Source organism: Triticum urartu, chromosome 1 (assembly GCF_003073215.2).
Source record: "Triticum urartu cultivar G1812 chromosome 1, Tu2.1, whole genome shotgun sequence".
Taxonomy (NCBI): domain Eukaryota; kingdom Viridiplantae; phylum Streptophyta; class Magnoliopsida; order Poales; family Poaceae; genus Triticum; species Triticum urartu.
The window spans coordinates 581,428,191-581,436,127 of NC_053022.1; positions in this window are offsets into that span (position 1 = coordinate 581,428,191).

Sequence of the window (7,937 nt, forward strand, 5' to 3'; positions counted from 1 at the left end):
AAAAGTTATATATATATACTAATGGCGCACCGTGGCATTGTGCGACATTACTAGTTTAAACTAGTAATGGCGCACTTTGCAACGGTGCGCCATTAGTAGTTTTGCAAAAAAAAGAATAAAAATTTTACAGTAGTGGCGCACTCTACGGCTGGTGCGCCATTACTAGTTAGAACTACTAATGGCGCACTTTGCCTGGATGCGCCATTAGTATGTTTGGAAAAATGAAAAAAAATGTTACTAGTGGCGCACCTTGTGCCTGGTGCGCCATTAGTGTCTTCCACACTAATGGCGCATCACCACATGGTGCGCCATTAGTATATAGTAGTGGCGCACCACTTCTCTGGTGCGCCATTAGTGTCAATTTCATCTATAGCCCTTTTCCTAGTAGTGTGTCCCTTCTCCCTCACCACCGTCGGAGAGCTTGGCCGAGCGAAGCCTGATCGGGCTGGTGGCGGTGAGGATCGCCTGATCTCACTCAGTGGGTGTGGGCGCGGGTCGAGCTGCACGGGCATCGGATGCGGCAGCACGGTGATGGCCTTCGTGGTGGCGCCGGGGCGGCGGGCGACGTGGTGTTGGCAGGGGTGCGTGGCCGGGTGGCGGCATCGGTCTCGGCTGGATCACCTCCGCGAGCAGCACCGATTGTGGCAACTTGGTTCGAGGCGGGCTTGGCGACTGATGGGTTGCTTAGGCGGCATTGCCTGGCAAGGGATGCCTTGGCGTCACAGCGGTGGTGCGGGCCAGGGTGCTAGCCCCTCCGGAGGTCTTCTTTTGCGGTAGGGTACAGTCAGTCCAACGGCCCTCACCGGTGGATAAGTGGTCGGCGGCGCCTCACGTGGATCTGGCCGGAGGCCATGGTGGGGCGTTTGGGGTCACAGGAGGGATGGTTGGTCTAGCTACCCTTCGCTGGCACAAGTGGTGTCGGTTCGGACATGCTCTGCTCCTTCTCCTCCCCATTTCCCCTGCCTGGTGCTTCCTGGCATCGATCCCCGAGTGGAGGCAGAGGGTGATGACCAGGTGAAAACCTCGTCTGGCTCTAGCCACACTGACAGTAGCGGAGTCTATGGCATCGATCTCTTCTTGAAGGCGTCGTTGCGGTGGCCCTTTTTCCTTCGTGTTACTCCGGGTGAAAACCTCGATCCGTTGGATCGAGCGATGACGACACTCCAGCGTCATACCTTTGTTGAAGGCACCTCTATGGAGTCCATGGTCTGTCGAGTTTCAGCATTGTCTCTTCACGGTGGCGCAGTACATGGTTGAGAGCTCCATAGACCCCTAGCGATGCTCTATTTATTCACTTCATGTTTACTTTGGGGTGTTTGTGGTAGTGTTGCTGTTTGTCGGCTCCCTTGTATATTTCCTTGGGCATGTGTGGTGTGTTGGCGTGTTGTATATGGGTTTTGTAAGTTGGCCGTGGCTTTATCTATAAAGCGGAGCGAAAGCCTGTTTTTGTAATCAACATCAATACATCAAGTAATGTTACATGTACGAGGAGGAAACATATGGTTTAACAGGCATGCTGACTTGAAAGAGTGTGATTAGAAGATAAAGAGAGGGATGGGCCCAACCCCATACAATTAGAGGGGGAGGGGGATTAGTTGAAAAGTTTTGTAAAATGTTCGTGCGTCAAAGATTGGTGGTGGTACCTTAGTCCAACAAGGATCAAATCACATGTGTGATGTTTTGGTGTCTTGGGCGTGATTGTGTATGTATGATGGTGTGAGTCTATGCATGTGTGCATCTACGTTTTATGGGTGTTTCTCAAACAAAAAAATCATGTCAATTTGTTTTACCTGTATATGAGCGGCAATAGATCTGATGTTCATCCGCTGAGCTTCGCTAGGAGCCCATTCACCTTATACTTATCAGCGTATTGTGGCCGGTCCACCCGAAGCTTGTCAAACCAATTTAGAATGGACTTGAGCTCCTTTGGACCAAACTTTCCCTTGGAGTCTCTCCTACTCTCTCTCTCTCTCTCTCTATCTCTCTCCTTCGCACTAGAATCACTTGCCTATTATTCAAGGGTGTGTCTAGAACTCAGACGACACGGCTGGATGTTGCAAACGGCGATGAAAAATGTTGTGATGGTACAACAACAATAAATGCTACAACTGTTCTAACTAAAATGCTACAACCATCAATGAAGGATGTTGCAACCAATGAGATGATGTACTACAACCGATGAGGGTCGACATGCTTCAACCAGCAAGACGAATGTTGCAATGTTAGTAAAATATGTTGCAAACAATCGCAAAAAATTCTGCATGGTCGACTGAGACTTGTATACATATCAGTTGACTGAGTTTTAGCAAGCCCGGTTAATTCAACTACACCAATCAATCTTCCAAATCGTTCAAGACTCTCCAAGGTTTTGCCGCTGGGGAAACCCATGTCCGTGTTGGGGAACGTAGTAATAATTCAAAAATATTCCTACGTGTCACCAAGATCAATCTAGGAGATACTAGCAACGAGAGAGAGGGAGTGCATCTTCATACCCTTGAAGATCGCTAAGAGGAACCGTTACAAGGAACGCGGATGATGGAGTCGTACTCACGGCGATTCAAATCGAGGAAGATCCGATCTAGCGCTGAACGGACGGCGCCTCTGTTCAACACGCGTACAGCCCGGGGACGTATCCTCCTTGATCCAGCAAGGGGAGAGGAGAAGTTGAGGGAGAGCTCCGGCAGCACGACGGCGTGGTGGTGGAGCTTGCAGTTCTCCGACAGGGCTTCGCCAAACGCTACGGAGGAGGAGGAGGTGTTGGAGAGGGGGAGGGCTGCGCCACGCAAAGGGTGCGGCTGCCCTCCCACCCCCTCTTTTTATAGGGTGAAGGGAGAGGGGTCCGCCCCCCTAGATGCATCTAGAGGGGGGCGGCGGCCAAGGGGGGACTTGCCCCCCAAGTTTGGTGGGAGGTGCCCCCACTGAGGGAGTCCTGGACTAAGGAGTCCTCGGGCGTCCGGCCTGTTATCTATGGGCCGAACTGATGGTCTGTGAAGATATGAAGACCAAAGACTGTACCCGTGTCCGGATGGGACTCTCCTTGGCGTGGAAGGCAAGCTTGGCGAACAACTATGAAGATTCCATCTTATGTAACTGACTCTATGTAACCCTAGATCCCTCGGTGTCTATATAAACCGGAGGGTGTAGTCCGGAAAGGATATACTCAATACCGTAGTCATATAGGCTAGACTTTTAGGGTTTAGCCATTATGATCTCGTGGTAGATCAACTCTTGTAATACTGATATTCATCAAGATCAATCAAGCAGGAAGTAGGGTATTACCTCCATAGAGAGGGCCCGAACCTGGGTAAACATCGTGTCCCCCGTCTCCTGTCACCATCAACCTTAGATGCACAGTTCGGGACCCCCTACCCGAGATCCGCCGGTTTTGACACCGACATTGGTGCTTTCATTGAGAGTTCATCTGTGCTGTTGCTAAAAGGTTTGATGGCCCCTTCAATCGTCAATAATGACGTTGTCTGCGGAGAAACTTTCCTCCCCGGATAGATCTTCGTGTTCGGCGGCTTCGCACTGCGGGCCAACTCGTTTGGCCATCTGGAGCAGATCGAAAGCTACGCCCTTGTCCATCAGGTCAGATTCGGGAGCTTGAACAACGTCCCGGACATCCGTGGAGACTTGATCTTCGCCGGATTTGATACCGCGGTAGCCACTCCCGGTCACCCCGATGATCATGACCTAAATCTGTCATCGAGCCGCATCCAGGAGATCGCTCCTGTAACCGCTCTGGCCCTAGAGTCTGAGCAGGCCGCGCCGAACAAAGATAGGAGGATTAACCCCACCATGGATGCCGCAGATTCCACGGCGTTGGAGCCGCACATGGACCTGGTCTCACATGACGCCTATGCCACCGGAACGCCGGACTCGTCTCCGGCTGTAGGTTCCGAACCACGCGAGCTCGCAGGCGCCAAGCTTGATCATTTATCAATCTTCAAATTCAGCGCCGCAGACATCTTCCATCACTCGCCTTTGGGCGATATTCTAAACTCATTAAAAAACCTATCCTCGATGGAGGACTCACAGCCGAACTATATCTGGCTCGAACCAGGGGCTGACGGTGGAGAACTGTGCTCCCCACCCATCACCCACTTCATAGCCACAGTCGAGGATTTGACTAATACACTTAATTATGACTCCGAGAATATCGATGGCATGGACAATGATGTCGATGACAACGAAGACCCCGTTGATACAACTAATGAACAAGATGAACGGGAAGATGGGCAGGTTATCCCTGTTAAATAGGTCACACACGAAGATTCGGAGGACGACAATTACCTTCCGCTCTCTAAAGATGAGGTGGGCCTCGGCACTGAGGATTTCGTCATGCCCGAGGAACCTCGTGAGCAGGAGCGCTTTAAGCGCCAACTAATAGCCACTGCAAGGAGCCTGAGAAAGAAGCAGCAGCTGCTTCAAGCTGACCAAGATCTGCTCAATGATAGATGGACCGAAGTCCTAGCCGCTGAAGAATACGGCCTTAGTGGACCAGCCAAAAGCTACCTGAAGCATAGATTGCTACCCCAGGGCGACGATAAGGCGCTGGAGCCCGTACCGTCATCGCACAATGCGGCAGGTCGACCACAACTGGGCCCAGGTAAATCGGCAACTCAAGCTGAACACCAGACCGCCCCACCTCACAGTAAAAGCAAGAACAAAACAGCTCGGGGTTATAAATACAACTATTAACAAGACTTGGGTAGTAAAGCAGGACACTCAAGAGCGATCTACGGATCGCAAGGACATACCTCGACACCTGACAACGGCCACCTATTCGGACGTGACAAACCTAGCCACGCCTGAGCTGAAAACCGCAAATGGACTCTGTCGGAGATACGCCGCAGTGTGGCCCAACATAGAGGCGCCGCACACCCTCTTTGCTTCACAAATGAAGTAATGGAGTATGAATTTCCAGACGGGTTCAAACCCATGAACATGAATCATACGATGGAACAACGGATCCCACGGTATGGATCAAGGAGTTCCTCCTCCATATCCACATGGCCCGCGAAGACGACCTTCGTGCCATCAAATACCTACCACTAAAACTCAAAGGACCAGCTCGGTACTGGTTAAACAGTATGCCGGAAAATTCTATCGGCAGCTGGGAGGATTTGGAGGATGCCTTTCGCAACAACTTCCAAGGAACATATGTCCGGCCATCGGCGCCGATGACTTAAGTAACATTGTCCAGCAGCCCGGAGAGTCAGCCAGGAAGCTCTGGACCATGTTCCTAGTTAAAAAGAACCAAATCGTCGACTGTCCGGACGCGGAGGCCCTTGTGGCCTTTAAACACAGCGTCCGGGATGAATGGCTTGCACGCCACCTCGGTCAAGAAGGACCTAGATCCATGACAGCCCTTACCGCTCTAATGACCCTCTTTTGCACGGGAGAAGACAGCTGGCTCGCTCATAGAAGCAGCAACGCCAGAGACTCGGGCACTTCCAAAATCCGAGACGGCAATGGCAAGCCACGACGAAGCATACACAACAGTCGCAATGATAATGAAAGATCATGCGACACAGCGGTCAACGTTGGATTTAGCAATCCCAAGCCCGGTCAACGGAAAAGGCCATTCAAGGCAAACAGAGACGGACCATCCAACCTAGACAGGATATTGGACCGGCCCTGCCAGATTCATGGCCACCCCAATAAACCAGCTAATCACACCAACAGAAGCTGTTGGGTCCTCAAGCAGGCCGGCAGGCTCAAGGCCGGACACAACGGAAATTGGCCACCAGGCAATAGGGACAATGGAGCAGCTCACCAGCTAAATGCCGGAGGGCGGAAGCAATTTCCCCTTGATGATCGATCAAATCCAGAACAAAAATAGCAGTTCGGCTTCCGCTGCCCATCTCATACACCCATTAAAACTATACCGCGCATACATAATTACGCACTCAAGATACCATGGGCATTGACGGAAGCACAATACGGACAAGTCTGCAGGCACTCCGTTAACATTCTTTAATTTCTTTCCTATTTTATTTTGTTTCATTATTTCTTAAAAAGCAGGTGGCGCAAAGGGGAAACACCTACGACCGACTCCATAGGAGTTTGGATCCGTACACTCACCTACGGGGCTACTTCCTTCAAGGATTCCCCTCACTGAGGAAAGGCGGCGCAGACGTGCGACAGGAGGTCCAAAATAACTTTTTGTAGACCGCACTCTCTTTTCGAGCCTGTAACATGCCTTTTTCCTCTGCCTTCGACCCAGGGCATATCAAATTGCCAGGGTCGTGGCCTTTATGTATATCAAGTAACCATTGGCATATCACTCGGGTCCCAGTTCAAATTATCCGAATTAATCACTCGCCTCTTTTTGCAAAATGAATACGCCTCCTATGGTTGTTTCACAGATATACCCCGCCTTAACTTGCTAGGGGCTCGGTACGGGAACAAATGAGTTGCCAACAAAGTCTGAACAGCTTTTACAACGTACTTCGGCATCGCGAGTTTGGCCTTATATGCATCAGCTCCGAATCATGTCTTGTGTCAATAGTTGGGTTGCCCGGCTCCTGTGCTTGCTATCCTATGTTCCGTTCTATCGGCTAGGGTAGTAAAGGGATAACTACTGCGATTGTGCTACCAGTTCACCTGGTGACGCACCTCAGTAGAGAAAGCCGGAAACTGACTGTCATGAGCGGCGAGAGCTGGTCAACCACTCGATGACTTGTCGGAATCTCTAGCGATTCCTCCATGTCACACGAAGGACCTCTTTTCCGGTCAATTATGTAAACGCATCGTATGAGTAAGCCGCAGACATACTAGGGGCTATGTCGTAGACCCACCATAAAAATCATATGGCTAAGTGAAAGTGTTAACGCCCTATAGTCTGGTTGCCTGGTTCGCCGCATTGACACCTCCTTTACGGACCAAGACGTTGGGTCAAGAGTGATCAGATGCTTTTTCGAACACCCATGTACTTCCTACAAGGGGGCTGAAGCTGACGACTAGAAAACTTTTAGATTATATTAAAACGGCCACACATGAGGAACACAAGCTTTCGAGCAAAATATACAAATAGATTTACTATAAAATTGTCTTGTACAATTCTCATACACCTCACTCGAACATTATGTCTTTCAAGCATTGACCCTCTATCAAGCGGGTAGCTACAAGGACGTCTTCAAAATAATGCTCCGGTTCATGGCGGTCCTTGCCCTTGGGTGGACTCTTCACCGCAATGCCGATGGCCTTCATATTCCTCCAGAACATCTTGACTCGGGCAAAAGCCATCCGTGCACCCTCGATGCACACCGATCGCTTAACAGCGTCGATACGCAGCACTGCATCAGCAAGCCGCTGCACCAAGCCGAAGTAACTATTCGGAACAGGCTCAGTTGGCCATAACCGGATTATGACGTTCTTCATGGCAGCACCGGATATCCTATGAAGCTCGGCCCACTGGGACATCTGCTCATTCAGCAACAGGGGGCGCTTCGAGGCGCCGAATTGTGACCATAAAAGCTTCTCTGTTGCGTACCCGTCTCGCACCTGATAATACTGCGCCCCATCGGAAGAACTCTTCGGCAAGTCTAAAAACTCGTTCGGAGAACTCCACAATTGGTTAAGCTGAGCATAGTTCGGATCGCCGAACTTAGCCTGTAGCAAAAATGGCTTACCAGCTGCAATCTTCCCAGCTTGCCGGATCTCCTCACGGGCTGCTCTGGATTCCGACCGCGCTTCTCTCGCCTCTCATATGGCCTTGTCAATTTCAGCCGTCTTGGCTTCATTCTCCTTTTCAAGGAGTTCACACCGGCTAGCAGCACTTTTTAGCTTGAGCGCCATCATGGATATCTTCTCCTCGTCTTGACGCTGAGCAGCTTGTTCGACTTTTAACTCAGCCGACGCCTTCTCGGCAGCCGCATTACTACACCGGGCCTGCTCCTTGGCCTGGGCTAGCTCCGCCCGAAGAATTTCAA